Genomic DNA, 18,849 nt, shown 5'->3' on the forward strand with positions numbered 1-18,849 from the left:
TTTTGCTAGATTGTGAAATGAATATTTTTTATACTTTAAAACAGTATTATGGGCATTTCATGTACTTTATTTTCCATGTCCATGTCTGAAATGTATTCTGAATGTTGTGTTGAAGAACTACTTAAATCTGCAGGTATTTAAGCCAAAGTGTGAAAAAATTAAGAGAGTGCCTCATGGATTACAACAAGGTGCTCTAAAGACAGCCATCCTTGTTGCATATGTAACATATGTAGGGTGTGTACATTGTCCTCCCTCCCCTTGCTGAGGCTATAAAAAAAAACTGTCCACATTCATACAAATGTTTTCTTGTGTGTAAATGTTGTAAGGCATATTTGATGTATTTATGTTACCAGTGACATGGATTATTCATGAAGATATGTAAGTGTGTGAGGTAACAAAAAGTCAACAACATTACAGATACTTAAATATCAGCCATATCTTGTATTTTGATTCTGCTGATGCATGGATTCGGAAATTTGGTTTTGGAGCCCATTCAGCAACCTAGTGTGCAATCCTCAATAATTATAAGCAGGCTTTTGTACTTTTTTTGTATTACCCATGATTAAATAGTTTTTGTTCTAAATATCTTTTGCACAGGACAGGTTATATACTGTTAGGTGCTGTGCCACACACTATTGTATTTTAAAGTGAGGTAATCAAATATATTATTATTCTGTGCTCTGAGAATGTAAGGATGAGTATCCAGTCACTTGAAGTAATATTTCCTTATCTCCAAAACTTAATTGCCATTTTTATTTTAAGTTTGGTATATGAGAGTAGTATATCATTGTCATATATTGTTTTGTATACAAACATCTTATTGCAGGTCTGTGGATATGGATGGTACCAAACAAATTGTTTAAAAAAAAAAAAAAAAAAAAACAAAAAAAAAAAAAAAATCAATTTGGCAGTAGTGTGTGTTGGGCTTTTGTATGGGTAGTTTGAATGAGGTAATTTTGGAATCACTAGATAATAGTCATGTTGCAAGTTGAAGATCGCGTGCAGGTATATTGTAATGAGTGTTTGACTATTCTTTGTGGAAATAGCTGAAATATGTAAGTTCATGTGGATGAATTTTATAAAATTTGTTACTTGACAATATCTTTCTGTATAAATAGTGTTTTAGATTGTTTGTCAAAGTGGGGGGGAATGTGGACCACATCACATGTAGGCAAAAGTACTTTTTGTATGAAAACATTGAGTAAATGCACTGTAATTTTGTGTTGCAGTGTGAATCTGAGAAAATGAATAGTAAGCTGAATGTAATTTGTGAATTATATAGTAAAAAAAAAAAGGGGGGGGGGATCTAATAAGACTTGGTTAACAATCTCATATTTATTTTACACAAGCAAACAACCAATACTTGAATAATTTCACAACCTGTGATGTAATTCATTATTCATGGAGGAATTGAATTGTATTAGGGGTCATTAAAGGAGGCAAAGCAACAAATTTAATTTACATGCATTGTAAAACTTTGTGCTTAATGCAGCTACCCTCACTGGCTTTGGTTTACTAGGAAGCTACATATGATTCCATGTAAGTTACCATTTACTTTTGAATATAATCCTGTTAAGAGATGTTACTTGTGCATGTCATATTGAATGTCTCTAAGTGTGTTATGATGCTTTTATTTATTAGGGATTTGTTACCTGATATACACTGGTATCAACCTTTGTGGAGGTTGATACCAGAGGTTTTTATATTGCTGTATCAATATTCCTGGAATTTAGCTTAAGAACATCTGATAGAGGAAGCCCCCAAACCCAATTCCAGAATCTATATTTTTATGACAACATTTTGCTGGGATTTCTGCTCGTTAAGTACCATGCTTCTAAAAGACCTCTAGCTAGATATATGCCTAAGGGTAAGCTGTATTTTAACTAATGTTAAACAATGTTGTCTCTTTTAAATATAAAACATTGTTTGCAAATTGTACTACATTAGCGAGTTCTTTTTGGTGACGTAACAAAATTTATTATTATTGCTCAAAATATTTTGTAGCCCTATCCTAATATGCACTTGCTATTGTTAGTGTCAGTACAGACTTCCATTTCAAAAGAATCATATCAGTATAAAAAAATGTAAAATACTATAGTAAAACAGTTATTTGAAAAGTGATTGGGGGTAATATTAACAATGTTGTTTACACAAAAGCTAAAAGTTGAAAGGTAAAAGGTTAGGTTGATTGGATGTAATTTTAATGATTGATTGTGTATGTAATGAGTGTGAAAACTCTGCTATGGTTGTGAGTAAGGAGCATGTATGCAGCCTTAGCTTGTACTACCACCACATGACCAGCCACTATCTGTGATACAAGGCGGGATGCCGCACCATGCCCAGGCTTAATGTCATGGCTCAGTCTCAATAAATTTAAGTCACAGTCTCTTTTCTTTTCATTATGCCATATTTTTTCATTCTTGTATAAGTGGAAACTAAAGATTGTTGTGCATGTGTTTTGCCTTTCTGTGTTATTTTATTTAAGAAATGGGACTATTTGTACAAACCACAGTGCAGTATGCACCACTTGGTATTTTCAGCATCAAGCCCTCTCCTTAAATTAATTATGTTAATAAAGTTTAACTTTTTATTTTTTTTTGTGTGTGTGTGTGTGTGTGTGTGTGTGTGTGTGTGTGTGTGTGTGTGTGTGTGTGTGTGTGTGTGTGTGTGTGTGTGTGTGTGTGTGTGAGAGAGTAAAATGTCTCAGCACATAGATGACTCAAGAATGGATCAACTGAATGGGTTCCTCTAACAGGCCCACAAACTCCTGTATCTTGGTCATGGTCCAGGAGACCTTAAGGCCTCATTGATAGGATAGCAACACCATCGGTAAAGTCAAGGTCTGAGACCTTGATATTGCCCAATATTGCTCCACACTGGCTTTGGATAGTAGCTCTGCCCATTATCCAGTCCATGCAGGTGTTGAAAAGTGTTGGAGCAAGGACACAACTTTACCTCACCCCTGAATTAACAGGGAAGAAGTTCAACAGGCCCCAACCACACTTTCAGTACTGGTATAAAGGCTTGCTATTATGCCAATAATCCGTGTCGGAATTCCCCAGAGTCTAAGAATCTCCCATAACGATTCTCGATGCACCGAGCCAAGCACCGAGCAGCCTACATTGAGGTCGATGTAGGCTGCAAGCAACCCACGGCTGAACTCACGACGGTGTTCCATAATTACTCGAAAAGCTAGGATACGGTCTATTGTGGACTTACCGGGAGTGAATCCAGATTGCTCTGGTCTCTGGTTCCTTAGTAGGTGGTCACAGATCCGATTCAGAAGAATGTTAGTGAAAACCTTGCCTGGTGTACTGTAATACCACTGTAGTTGCTATATTCCCATCAATCCCCGTTCCCCTTCCAGAGAGGAATGACCATTCCCCTCAACAGGTTAGGGGGAATGAAACTAGACTGCCAGATGGCAATCAAGACTGCATGCAAGCCCCGTGCCTTAGGATCACCCCAGCCTTTAGCAGTTCAGCAGGGATATCACATATGCCTGCAGCCTTCCCACTCTTCAGCTTGGAAATCACTATCCTAACCACAGTTAGGATAGGAGGTTCTTTGCTGATGGTTGGGTCTGGTACAGGTATTGTGATACCACTTGCATCCAAGCTAACTTTTGGAGGGTCTATCTGGTACAGTTGCTCAAAATACTTAGCCCAACGTTCACAAACCCCAACAGCAGTGTCCTAGCCCTATGTACCAAAGGGCTACACAAGTTCTGATTGCCATTCAGCTGAGCCATGTGACATGCTTAAGTGGCCTCCGGTGTCTCTTGGGAGATGAAATTCTGCCTTGCCCTCGGGCATACGCCAATGGACTCCTGAGCTGCTTTGAGTGTTTCACACTTGGACTCCCACAGAACACCTAGGTCCGTCAGGTTTTCAAGTTCTGTGAATCGATCAGAGACTGCTGTGGTGAACCCAGGGGCACACTCCTCCTCCCTCAGTTTGTCCAAGTGAAATGCTCTAGAATGGCCAATAGAGGGATGAGGAGATTTGAAATGAAAATTCTGGAGGATCCTCCATCCAGTGCTGACAAGGATGTGGTCGATCTCCTTGGCCACAGTACCCGTATTGCTGTACCATGTCAAGTGATGTGGGTTGCAGCTGATTCTCTGGGACCTAGCAAAGTCCCGGAGAAGAAGGCTGTTCTCGCTGCCGGGATTAGCTCCTGAGTTATGGAGGCCAACATACATCTCATAGCCAGCTCGATCACAGCCGGATACCGCACTGAAGTCGCCCAAAACAATGCGAATGTCTCGCTGGGAGCAATTGTCTGCCACTCCTGTGCGTTTGGTGTAGAACACCTCTTTCACATCGAGTTTGCAAACATCGGCAGGAGTGTACACAGCAATAAGAGACACGAAGAGAAAGCAAGATTCAGTCTCAATGCCATAATACGCTCGTCAACCAGTGTTACCTCAACTACCGAGGGTTAGAGTCGGCTGGAAATGGTGACCATTGACACGGCCCTTAGGTGTACCCACCCATACTGATCATGCCGCTGCCAGGTCTTCTCACCTCCGAGAGGGCAGCCATCTCAACTTCTAACCGCTCCAATTCCCTCGATAGCAGCGGTAACCGCTTGTCCTACTGCAAGGACTGGATGTTCCAAGCACCTACCCGGATAGCTCGCCTGAGGTTAAACCTCAGGTGGTTGCTCCGGGTGGGTGCCACCTCTGCCACCCCTGCTGCTTTATGCCTCAAATATAGGGGGTTGGCAGGCTGTGGGGCCCAACGTCCGCCTGTGGGGTTCCCTTAAGTACTGGTCACATTAATATGTTCTGCCCAGGGATCCCTTTACAGTGTTGGATGCTTCCCTAGCTGTAAATGGATCCGAGATGAAAATCCCTCTGCAGCGCGAAAACGCTTTGTCAGTATTTCATCCCTGCTTAAAGCTGAAAGATATTGCCAAAACAAAAACTATAATATGATTACCAGTAAATTTATAACTTAGAATCTAAAAAAAAAATTATATATGATGAAAACAAAATTAAATATCAACTACCAAGATATATTGCATCATTAAATGTTTATAGATAATTCAGATAAACGTTCATTTGACTAACAAACAAAAACAACAAGTTATTTACACCTTGTCGGGTAAAATGAGAGCCAAAGAGACGTGGAACACCAGTCAAGGATTTTAAAAGCAGAAATTTGAAAAGAACAAAGGATGAATTAAACAAGGAACTCCTTTATGAAGTAGCCCATGAAAGCATCCTCGGTGGAAAGCACCATTGTTTTTACTGTTATGAATGCTGAACTGAGACAACGGTTCTCTCCGAAGAAACACTGAATGTTGTGTGACCAATTCCTCTCTGTAGCTGACCAGAGGACAGTGTGGACTAGTGTGACCTTCGCTTTAGGCTTTGCCCCACAGGTTGGCGCCTGCCAGGGTGCATGCAGGAGAGTAGCTGTCATTCCCATCTTGCGCCCCAACATTAGCATTCTCAATGGGACCCACAGCCCGCCTTGCTTGCTGAGTAGGAGGGACATCGCTCATCTTATTTCCTACTCCAATAATGTCACTTGTTCTCCCCCCCCTCCTTCCCAAGATGTTCCTACACCCTCCCCTATACCTATGCCTCCTCCATCTTGCATTCTCACTTCTCCCTCCTACCTCCCTCAGTCAATTGTTTTTCCCATTCTAAATCCAGACACTCCAGTCCCTACTGCAGCCCCACCACCTCCCCCAAACATCCGTCTCTCGAAATGTAACTTCATCACAGAAACAGTGTGTGTGAGATTTTGGGACTCGAGTAGATTGTTTTGAATATCTTTCAGAGTTTCTGGAATTCCATAATTCCCGCTCCCTCCACAGTGACGATATCCACCTCCTACTCATATCCCCCATACACCCCTTCCTCCTACTCCCTCCTAACACACCCCATCCCCCAGCTACACCTACACCTACATTAACCCTCCCTCCATCCCCATTATCCATTTCCTCCACCTCCTGATACCCGTATTGATACTATACCATTTCCCTCTTCACATTCCTTATCTTACCCCCTGGCTCTTTCTCTTTAAAATTCTCCAGCACATACTGTAACCGTTTTCACTCGTAGATCAACTAAGTAATAGCTCTCTTACATTGGAATATTCGCAGATTCCATTCTCACAAACCTGACCTTTGTCATATCCTTTCTTCCTATGACCCATCCATTATATGCCACCAAGAGACTTTACTTGCACATCCTCCTTTACCAATTCCCAGGTAAACCTTCTTCTTCACACTCCCTTTATGCCTAATCTGTACTTATCCTACATAAAACACCATATGCTATACCTCCCTTTCAAACCATTGTTTCTTGAACAGTTATTTGCATTTTTCTTCACCGCTGGATCATATTTATTTCAGTCTACTTCTCCCCTTCCCACCCCATTGACTTTGTTGCGTTTGAAACTCTAATTTCCCAACTTCAGCTACCTTTCCTCATAGTTGGGGATTTTAACTGCTGCCACACCCTTAAAGGTGATTTCATCACTACCTCTCGTGGCTGATCCCTAGAACACTTCCTCTCCGCAACTGACATTATTCTCAATTCAGATCATCCCACACACTTTGACGTGCGCATGCAATCTTTTTTCATGGCTTGACCACTCTCTATGCTCCCCTTCTCCATTTAGACATCTATTGGTCAGTTCTAGACCACTTTCCAGTCCTCCTTTCTCCTACTTTATATGTACCACTTCCTAATCCCCACGCTGGTGCTTTGATAGAGCTAACAGTTACAGTCCTAAGAGCTGCCTGTACAGCCATTCCCCGAACCCCAAGACCTTATAGCTCAAAATGTGTTCCACGGTGAAATTCCCCCCCAATCCCTTGCCCGTTGTTGTTGTGGGGGGGGGCTTAGGAGGCGGAGACTGGGACCTAATGCTGGGGAACTTTGGCCCTCGACTCAACTAATTTTGCATGTTTTTTTTTTTTTTCTCCTACTTTTTCGTTTCTGTCCCTTCACTAACCCCTTCTACTATCCACTTCCTAAGGTGTGAGAGCCGTGCTGAAAGGATGAAAGACAGACTTTGTGCCTGTCCTGAACGGACTGAGGGAGCCATGGGCACGGCATTCCCCTGCTTTAGTTGTCTAGCCCTTACCCCTCAAATGGACCCTGAGGGGTGGACCGTTTCTCTCCCCAACATACTCCAAGCTTACCATGGCCAACAATGAAGATTTTATACCACTATTAGAGGCAATGAGGCTTGCCCCTTCATCAAATAGCCCCACCAATTCAAACTCTTCAGATTCCCTGACCCCAGGCTCTTCTTTGACCATGGTTCCGAACACTACAACTAATACCCCCTCCTCAATGCCTACTAGTACAGTATCCCTAATCAACACTCAACCCCCAGGAGGCATTTCTACTCTCCCAACATGCTCAACTTCAACACCTCTACCCCCACAACCAACCGTCATCAACTACCCCATCCTCCTTTATTACTACCTTATTGTCCACCTCTCCATAACACTACCTCCCTCAACACTACTCCCTCTTCCACACGCACCCCGTCCTTCTACTACCCCCATCTCTACATAAATCTTAAAAACTCTATTTAGCCCAGTCAAATGGGACAGATTTTTCGTGATCCTCTAACAACACCCTTCTCTTCCTGCAATGTCTCCAAAAACAAGTAGGCAAAGCCTCTTTCTGTAGCCGACCTGACCGTTCCCGTCTCGTCACAGTAACATCTGAAAACCACACTATAGCATTATCAAATCTAACTGATCTATATGGTAACCCCATTCCTGCAGAACCCCATCCAACCCTCAATACTTGCACCGGAACTGTTTTTATCTCCTAAGCAAATTGCCCAATCTATACAAAAAATTGGTAAGATTGTGGAGAAGACTTCCTCGCCTGTCCCCCCCCAATCCTTTGCCCGTTGTAGTCGTGGGGGGGGCTTAGGAGACGAAGACTGAGACCCAATGATGGGGAACTCCTCAACCTTGGGACTCAGCCATCGACTCAACTAATTTTCATACTTTTCGTTTCAGTTTCTTCACCAATCCCTTCTACTATCCACCTCCTAAGGTGTGAGAGCCGTGCTGAAAGGATGAAAGGCTGACTTTATGTCAGTCCTTAATGGCCTGAGGGAACCATGGGCATGGTATTCCCCTGCCATACCTGGCCCTTACCCCTCAAGGGGACCCTGAGGGGTGGACTTTTGTTTTCCCCCCCAACATACTCCAGGCTTATCATGGCCAATAATGAAGACATAACCCCAATCTTAGGGGCAATGAGGCTTGCCCCTTTATCAAATAGCCCCAATCCCAGCTCTCCTTTGACCACGGCTCCGAACACTGCAACAACTCCCCCATCATCAATGCATATTAGTACAGTATCAACCCTAGACATTTCTACTCTCCCAACATGCTCAACTTTAACACCTTTACTCCCACAACCTCCTTCATCAACTACCCCATCTCCCCTTATTACTACCTTACAACCTTATTGCCCACCTCCCCGTAACACTACCCCCCTCAACACTACTCCCTCCTCCACACGTCACCGCACTTCTACTACCCCCACCTCTACAAGAATCCTAAATACTCTATTTAGCCCAGCCAAATAGGACCGATTTTTCGTGATCCCTCCCACAGCTCCCTACCCTCAAAACACCCTCCTCTTCCAACAATGCCTCCAAAAGTAGGCAAAGTCTCTTTCCGTAACCGACGCGACCACTCCCGTCTCGTCACAGTAACAACTGAAAACGAAGCTATAGCATTAACAAAACTAACTGATCTATGTGGTAATCCCATCCCTACAGAACCTCATCCAACCCTCAATACTTGCACCGGAACTGTCTCTATCTCCCCAACATGCCCAATATGACAAAGAATGGTCAGATTGTGGAGAGGACTTACTCGCTTGTCTCACAGACTATGATGCAACATATGTACAATGCTACTCCATTCCTCCCAGAGGAAATCGTAAGAAATCCATCAACATTGCCAAAATTACTTTCCGTAGACATGACCTTCCCTTAAATGTTAACATAGGTGGGGAATCCCTACCTGTCCGACCATACCAACCTCCTCCTCGTCAATGCCAAAATTGTTGGCATTTAGGACATCCTGCCAAACATTGCCGTTCGACAGCCAGATGCCCGCTATGTGCCCAACCTCGATCAAATTGCTCTGCACAATCACGCACATGTGCAAACTGTGGCAGCCCCCATAATGTATTTTATAAAGGATGCCTCACCTACAAATTTGAGTCTGAGGTAGCAACTCTCAGATTCAGACTTGGACTCACTCTACGTGAAGCCAGACAGGAAGCACGTCGACAAGGCTTTTCTCTTACCCCCTACTCCAGTAATGTCGCTCACTCTGCCAATCCCCCTACCTCCCAAGCTCCTACACCCTCTCCTAAACCCAACCCCCCTCCATCTAACTTCCCCTCTTCTACCTCCTACCTACTAGTCAAATTATTTTGCCATCCTAAACCCAGACACTCCAATCTCTACCCAATCAAATTCTTTTGCTATCCTAAATCCAGACACCCCAATCTCTACTACAGCCCCAACACCTTCCCCTCTCCCTCCCCGCACTACCCGCAGCAGACAGAATAAACGTTCCACCCCCTCTTCCCCTACCTCACAATCACCTCCACCTTCCTTTGCCCCTATTTTTCAGACACCAGACTTCTCTTCCCCCCCTCACAAGAAAACCTTTATCTCACAAAACTCCCCAACCAACTACAGAAACTCTTGAAGATATCAAGAACTACATAATCGAGTCCCAAACAAATACTCATCCACCTTCAAATTCTACAACTCCCGCTCCCTCCACACTCAAAGTGACTGCCGATATCCATCCTCCTCCTACTCATATTCTCCCTACACCCAATCCTCCTACCCCATCCCAACATAACCCATTCCCCCTGACTCCAGCCCCACCTATATTAACCCTCCCACTATCCCCTCTATCCCTTCCACTCCCTCCTGGATACACACGTGAAACCCTCATGTCACAAGTACCCTCTTCCCCAGACCCTCTACCTCCCGACACCCCTCCTGATACAACACCACCTCCCCAACCTCATTCTTTATCACACCCTCTAGCACCTTCCCTTTCAAATTCTCCAACACGCACTGCAATCTTTGCCAGTAAATCAACGAAAGTATAACTATCCTTCATTGGAACATTCGCGGTTTCCAAATGTTCCTCTTTCAGTCCCACATATTATATTGTCATGCCCACGTCCTCCCTACATAGACATCCCAACTTATCAGACATCCCTACAGAATCACACACTTCTGCTTTAACAACCTGTTTTCCTTCCTCAAACGCATATGATCTAACCCCTTTGCATTACCTCATCCGACCCTAACCCATTTACTCACCAATTCCTTAACCCAGCTTTAACAACTAATCACTAACCCAACCATCCTTCACTAACATTAACTATAGTGCTATATAACCTTAGATGTCTAGTACCTTTATTTTGCTTTTAACCATTAACCATTAACCATTACTCGCCTGTCTCACGGACTATGATGCGGTATCAGTACAATGCTACTCCATTCCTCCCAGAGGTCATCGTAAGAACCCCACTAACATTGCCAAAATTACTTTCCGTAGACATGACCTTCCCTTCAATGTATACATCGGTAGAGAATCCCTCCCTGTCCGACCATATCAACCTCCTCTTCGTCAGTGCTAAAATTGTTGGCGTTTAGGACATCCTGCCAAATATTACCGTTCCACAGTAATATTTGTGCCCAACCTGGCCCGCTATGTGCCCAACCTGGCCATACTCGATCAAACTGCTCTGCACAATCACGCACATGTGCCAACTGTGGCGGCCACCATAATGTCTTTTATAGAGGCTGCCCCACCTACAAATTTGAGTCTGAGGTAGCAACTCTCAGATTCACTCTACGTCAAGTCAGACAGGAAGCACGTCGACGAGGTTTTTCTCTTACTCCATACTCCAGTAACGTCGCTCACTCTGCCACTCCCCCTACCTCCCAATATCCTACCCCTCCCCTAAACCTATCCCTCTTCCATCTAACTTCCCCTCTTCTACCTCCTACCTTCCTCAGTCAAATTATTTTGCCATACTAAATCCAGACTCTCCAATCTCTACCACAGCCCCAACACCTTTCCCTCTCCCTCCCCGCACTACCCGCAACAGACAGACTAAACGTTCCACCCCCTCTTCCCCTACCACACAATCACCCCCCTCCACCTTCAGACACCAATCTTTTCTCCCCCCCCCCCCCTCACAAGAAAACCTTTGTCTCACAAAACTCCCCAACCAACTCCATTACAGAAACTCTTGATGATATTCAAAACTATCTACTCGAGTCCCAAACTAATACTGAAACCCCTCATCCACCTTCAAATTCCACAACTCTCGCACCCTCCACACTCAAAGTGACTGCCGATATCCATCCTCCTCCTACTCATATCCCCCCTACACCCTGTCCTCCTACCCCCTCCCAACACAGCCCATCCCCCCCTACTCTAGCTCCACCTACATTAACCCTCCCGCCATCCCCTCTATCCCTTCCACTCCCTCCTGGATACACACGTGAATCCCTTATATCACAACTATCCCCTTCCCCAGACCCTCCACCTCCTAATACCCCTCCTGATACAACCCCCCCCCCCCTCTCATTCCTTATCCCATCCTCTAGCTCCTTTCCCTTCAAATTCCCAATTATCATTCTGTCTCTTCCCCACATTCCCTTTATGTCTCGTCCATACTTATCAATTAGAAAACACCTTATGTCATACCTCCCTTTCAAACCACTGTCCCTTGCACAGTTGTTCGCACCTTTCTTCGCAGCTGGATCACAGTAATTTCAGTCTACTTCTCCCCTTCCCACCCCATTGAATTTGTTGCTTTTGAAAATTTAATTTCCCAGCTCCAACCACCTTTCCTCATAGTTGGTGATTTTAACTACCGCCACACTCTTTGGGGTGATTCTATCACCAACTCCCGTGGCCGATCCCTAGAGCGCTTCCTCTCAGATCGCCCCACACACTTCGATATACGCACGCAATCTTTTTCATGCATTGAGCTCTCTCTATGCTCCCCTTCTCTTCATTTAGACTTCCATTGGTCAGTTCTAGACCACTTTCCCTATAGTGACCACTTTTCAGTTCTCCTTTCTCTTACCTCATATGTACCACTTCTTAACTCCCCACACTGGTGCTTTGATAGAGCCGACTGGCGTACTTTCACTTCACTCTCTGCTATTCATATCCCTCCACCCTCCCTCTCATCCATTTCAGACATGATACAATGTTTCACAACTACAGTCCTAAGAGCTGCCCATACAGCTATTCCTCGAATCTCAAGACCCTATACATCCAAATGTGGTACATGGTGGAATTCTGATTGCACTAAAGCGTCTCGCTTAAAACGTGCAGCCTTGAAGTTACCGCTACAAACGAGGTACCCCTAATCAGCTATCAGCCCTTATATCCTATAGAAGAGCATCCACTTGTCTTCGTCGTACAATCCGAAATAGCAAAACAAATAGCTGGCAAAATTATGTTTCCTCAATTACATCCTCTACATCTATTTCAAATGTTTGGCGTAGGATCCATAAACTATCAGGCAAACATCCCCCCCCCCCCCCAATACAGCCCCCGTCCTCCATATTCGAGTTACCCTCATCTCTGATCCTCTCCAAGTCCCTAATGAACTGGGTGACTATTTCAGCCAGGGCAGTAGTGGTTCTCACCTTTCTCCACACTTCTCTTCTATTAAGACCACCAGGGAACGTACCCCCATTATCTTCACCCTATCCTCCACTGAGTCCTATAATGCTCCTTTTTCTTCCTCTGAACTCAGTGCTGCCTTACAGTAGTGTCGCGACACTCATGAAGGCCCTGACGGTATTCACTACCCTATGCTCCGGAAACTCCCATCTTCCTCCTTATCCTTCCTATTGACAATTTACAACCACATATGGACATCAGGAAATTTTCCTTCTCATTGACGAGAAGCTCTTATCCTCCCCTTCCTGAAACCCAATAAATCGGGTAACCTCCCTTAAAGACTATCGCCCCATCGCACTAACTAGCTTCTTGTGCAAACTACTAGAGCGAATGGTTAACTTCCGCTTAACGTGGTGTCTTGAATCTCATAATCTTCTCTCTCCTTCCCAGTTTGGCATCCGCCGTGCCCGAAGCACAGCTGACCTCCTTGCTCATTTTGAGACATATATTACATCTAGAAAAAAATATCTGATACTACATGACGGTACCAAATTCTCCAACAATTGTCCTCTCTACACATACGTGGAAACATGGGTGTCTTTCTAAAGTCTTTCCTCTCCCAAATGCACTTTCCAGGTCAAAATTGCCTCTGCCACATCATCCTTCTTTCCTCAAATCGAAGGCGTCCCACAAGGCAGTGTGTTAATTACCACTTTATTCTTTCTTGCTGTAAATGACATTGTCTCATTTCTACCACCAGGAGCCCGGTCATCACTACATGTTGATGATTTAACCATCTATGCCTCTGGCACATCCATACCAAATATCTACCAATTTCTTCAGTCTGCAATATCATCAGTATCTTCCTGGGCCACAAACCATGGCTCCAAATCTTTCTCCATCCTTTTTTCTCACGCAACCTCCACTCTTCTTATATCGCACTCCACTCCAATACCGTTCCTCTGGCAAATTCCTAGGCGTTATTTTGGACTCCAAACTGTCCTGGCGAGACCATATCCTTTACATTAAAGAAAAAGCCCGCCGCCGTCTCCGAATCTTACAAACCCTATCTCATATATCCTGGGGCTCAGATCGCAAAACTCTTCTTGATCTTCATGTTACCTTAATCGTCTCCACTCTCGATTATGGATGCCATATCTACTCCTCTGCCTCAACTTCTCTCCTTGCCCATCTTGATACAATCCATCACTGTGGTCTTCGCTTAGCCCTAAGTGCCTTCCGCTCCTCTCCAGTTGAGAGCCTGTACACTGAATCAGGCATACCATCTCTCTCTCTCTCGACGCCGTACCCTTCTCTCTCCGATGTTATGCTCGATTCCACCAACTTCCCCTCACTAAACTAACTATCCCACGATCCCTACTTCCTACCTTTGCTCCACTCGCATGGATATCCTCCTCTCCCATTCCCTTTTTCCCCATCTCCGACCTCTCCCGTTCTGTCCATTCTGTCCCTCCATGGCTTATACCTTACCCCCGTATTTGCTCCTCTGTTTTCCTTGACCCACCAAAATCAAATATTCCTCCTGCTGTCCTTCTCATCCATTTCCTTGACCATATCTCCACTCATTCCTCCATTATTCATGTTTACACTGATGGCTCTAAATCCACCTACAGTGCTGGTTCTGCAGTAACCTTCCCAACTCGTATTTTTAAATACCCTCTCCCTCCTGAATCCAGTGTCCTTACTACAGGACTTCATGCACTTCTTTTTTGCCTTAAAACACATACTCACTCCCCTCTTCCTCTTTCACAATTTTTACTGACTCCCGTAACTCACTAACTCTCATAAAGTCAATACACTCGACCAACCCCCTTCTTTGTAAGATCCAGAACTGGTTGTTCTACCAGTCCACATGGCATAAAACAATCAAATTCTGCTGGTTGCCCAGCCATGTTGGAATCCCCGGCAATGAACAGGCAGATACTCTAGCACGCTACGCCGCTATGTCCACATCATACCAACCACGTTTCTCACATATCCCAGCCACGGATTATTACCCACACTTTAACCCCCCCAATCCCTTGCCCGTTGTTGTCGTGGGGGGGCTTAGGAGGCGGAGACTGGGACCCAATGCTGGGGAACTCCCCAACCTTGGGACAACAAATTTTGCATGGTCTTTTTTTCCCCCTCCTACTTTTTCCTTTCTGTCCCTTCACCAACCCCTTCTACTATCCACTTCCTAAGGTGTGAGAACCGTGCTGAAAGGATGAAAGGCTGACTTTGTGCCAGTCCTGAACGGCCTGAGGGAGCCATGGGCACGGTATTCCCCTGCTTTAGTTGTCTAGCCCTTACCCCTCAAGGGACCCTGAGGGGTGGACCGTTTCTCTCCCCAACATACTCCAGGCTTCTTATGGCCAACAATGAATAACCATTAACCATACCATTATTAGAGGCAATGAGGCTTACCTCTTCATCAAATAGCTCCACTAATTCAAACTCGCCCGATTCCCTGACCCCAGGCTCTCCTTTGACCACGGCTCTGAACACTACAACTAATACCCCCTCCTCAATGCCGACTAGTACAGTATCCACCCTAATCAACACCCCAGGGGACATTTCTACTCCCAAGATGCTCAACTTCAACAACTATACCCCCACAACCTTCTTCATCAACTACCCCATCCTCCCTTATTACTACCTTACAACCTTATTGTCCACCTCCCCATAACACTACCTCCATCAACACTACTCCCTCTTCCACATGCCCCCGTCCTTCTACTATCCCCATCTCTACAAAATTCTTAAATAATCTATTTAGCCCAGCCAAATGGGACCGATTTTTCGTGATTCCTCCCACAACTTCTCTCACTTTCTGCTTTGACAACCTGTTTTCATTCCTCAAATACATATACATCCTTCACTTGATCTAACCCCTATACATTACCTTACCCAACCTTAACCCATTTACTTGTCAATTCCTTTGCCCAGCTTTGACAACTAATCACTAACTCAACCACCCTTCATTACCATTTACTATAGTGCTACATGACCTTAGATGTCTAGCACATTTATTTTGCTTTTAACCATTAACCATTAACCCACACTTTAAGACCTTGTATAATCGATAGCAACCTTTCTGGTCAAGTCTCCGCACTAATAAATTACATACTGTAAAACTATCAATCTCCTCCAGGTCAGTTACATTTCATCGGAACAGACGTTGGAAAACGGCTGTCGCCCGCTTACGCATTGGCCACACCCGTCTAACACACTCCTATCCGATGTTACAATCTGATCCACCCATATGTTACCTATGTAATGTCCCTCTTTCAGTTCCACATATTCTATTGTCATGCCCATATTTTGATGCAGCCTGTACCTCTGCTTTCCCCCACCTATCCTACCTTCACCGACCTCCCAACTTATCAGACATCCTTACAGAATCTCACACTTTCTGCTTTGACAACCTGTTTTCCTTCCTCAAACGCATATACATCCGTCACTTGATCTAACCCCTTTACATTACCTGACCCGACCTTAACCCATTCACTCGTCAATTCCTTTGCCCAGCTTTGACAACTAATCACTCACTCAACCACCCTTCACTACCATTTACTATAGTTCTACATGACCTTAGATGTCTAGCACATTTATTTTGCTTTTAACCATTAACCATCCATGGTGAAATTCTGATTGCCGCAAAGTGCTTTGCAGCCTGGAACAGCTATCACTACAAACGAGGCACCCCTAATCAGCTGTCAGCCCTATCTCCTTTAAAAGAGCATCTGCTTGTCTTTGTCGTACAATCCGAAACAGTAAAAGCTGGCGAAATTATATTTCCTTAATTACATCTTCTACATCTATTTAAGGATAAGTCCGATATGCGAAGCTGAGCTTCGCCCGGGCTATGCCAATGAGGGGAGCCCGGCCTGTGTCGACTAATGCCGACTCGCTAACGTGTGTCAGCTGGTGCTGACTCGTCTTAGTCCTTACCCGCCGTGGTGCCCAGTCACAGCAGTAACCTCTAGGCGACAATTGCAACTTCTCGCGCCTGGGCGGGGCGCGAACCGCCGACCCCTCGGATGAGAGGCCGGCGCGTTACCACTGTACTAGCCCGGAGGCTACATCTATTTCAGCTGTTTAGCATCGGATCTATAAACTATCAGGCAAACATCCCTACATCCAGCCCTCGTCCTCCATATTAATATCTGATCCTCTCCAAGTCGCTAATGAACTGTGTGACTATTTCAGCCAGGTCAGTAGTGGCACTCACCTTTCTCCACTTCTCTTCCATTAAGACCATCAGAGAATACACCCATCCATCTTCACCCTGTCCTCTGCTGAGTCTTATAGTGCTCTTTTTTTCCCCTCTGAATTGTCTTATAGTCGTTCAGCAACACCCATGGAGGCCCTGATGGTATTCACTACCGTATGACATCTTCCATCCTCCTCTCTCCATTTCCATTAACTATTTTCAACCACATATAGACGAAAGAAAAATTTCCTTCTCACTGGCGAGAAGCTCTTATACTCCCCTTCTTGAAACCCATTATCTCGGGTACCCTCCCTCAAACTAGCTGCTTGTGCAAACTACTAGAAAGAATTGTTATTTTGACGAGTACTTTAATGATCTTGTCTCTCCTTCCCAGTTTGGTTTCCGCCATGCCCAAAGTACAGCTGACCCCCTTGCTCATTTCGAGACACATAATACATCTGCATTTGCACGTAATGACTCAGTATTAGCAATATCCTTTGACCTAGAAAAAGCATATGATACAACATGGCGGTACCATAATTTCTAGCAATTATCCTCCCTAGGCATACATGGAAACATGAGTGTCTTTATAAAGTCTTTCCTCTCCAAACGCACTTTCCAATATTGCCTCCTCCACATTATCCTTTCTTCAGTTTGAAGGCAGTGTGCTCAGCACCACCTTATTTCTTCTTGCTGTTAATGACATTGTATCAGTTCTACCACCATGGGCCCGGTCATCACTATATGTTGATGATTCAACCATCTTCACCTCTGGTACATCCACACAAACTCTGCCAATTCCTTTACTCTGCAATAACACCAGTATCTTCCTGGGCCACTGACAATGACTTTTGGTTTTTTACCTCCAAATTTTTCACCATCCTTTTCTTTCATGCACGTGTAGGTCCCCAACCTAGACTCTTCTTATATGGCGTTCTACTCTACATTAGTGTTATTTTTTACTCCAAATTGTCCTGGAGAGACTCACCGCCGCCTCCGAATCTTTCTTTCCCATCTATCCTGGGGCTCAGATCGCAAAACTCTCCTTCATCTTCATGTTACCTTGATCCTCTCCACTCTTGGTTATGAATGCCATATCTACTCCTCTGCTTCAACTTCCCTTCTTGCTTTTCTTGATACAATCCACCACTGCGATCTTCGCTTGCCCTTGGCGCCTTCCGCTGATCTCCAGTTGAGAGAGTGTACACTGAGTCAGGCATGCCATCTCTCAACGCCGTACCCTTCTCTCTCTCTGATGCTATGCTCGATTCCACCATCTTTCCCTCACCAAACTAACTATCCCACGATCCCTGCTTCCTACCTTTGCTTCTTCTCCACGTTTACCTACTCCTTTCTCCATTCGCATATATACCCTCCCCTCCTATTCCTCCTTTCCCCATCTCTGGCCTCTTTCGTTTTTTGTCCATTCTGTTCCTACATGGCTTATATCTTACCCCCTATATCTGTTTTTCCTGGCCCACCAAAATTTGATATCCCCCCCTTCTGTCCTTCTCACCCATTTCCTTGACCAAGTCTCCCTTCATACCTCCAGTATTCATGTTTACAATGATGGCTCCAAATCCACTTCTGCTGCTGGTTTTGCAGTAAACTTCCCAACTTGCACTTTCAAACACCCACTCCCTGAATCCAGTATCCTTTCTACACAACTGTATGCACTCCATCTTCATCTTCATTTTTTTACTGACTTCTGTAACTCATTATCTCTCATAAAGTCCATGAACTGGACCAATTCCCTTGTTTATAAGATTCAGAACTGGTTGTTCTACCTGTCCACATGCCATAAATCAGATTTTGCTGGGTGCCCAGCCATGTTGGAATTCCTAAGCAATGAACAGACAGATATTCTAGCACACTCTGCCATTATGTCCATATCACATCAATTCTAACGTATTCCAGCCACGGATTATTACCCCCACTTTAAG

The 18,849-nt window shown here is 44.5% G+C and overlaps 1 protein-coding gene across 1 annotated transcript in view; it reads left to right on the forward strand.

Annotated features, from left to right (window-relative positions):
- LOC125026911 (ubiquitin carboxyl-terminal hydrolase 22-like) overlaps nt 1-2,386 on the forward strand; it is a 57,844-nt gene extending 55,458 nt beyond the window's left edge. Inside the window, exon 8 of the mRNA XM_047615512.1 lies at nt 1-2,386. This exon is cut by the window's left edge and continues 1,047 nt beyond it. The gene's annotated coding sequence lies outside the window, so the exon portion shown is untranslated.
- The last annotated feature ends 16,463 nt before the right edge of the window (nt 2,387-18,849 follow it).

Source organism: Penaeus chinensis, chromosome 7, assembly GCF_019202785.1.
Source record: "Penaeus chinensis breed Huanghai No. 1 chromosome 7, ASM1920278v2, whole genome shotgun sequence".
Taxonomy (NCBI): Eukaryota; Metazoa; Arthropoda; class Malacostraca; order Decapoda; family Penaeidae; genus Penaeus; species Penaeus chinensis.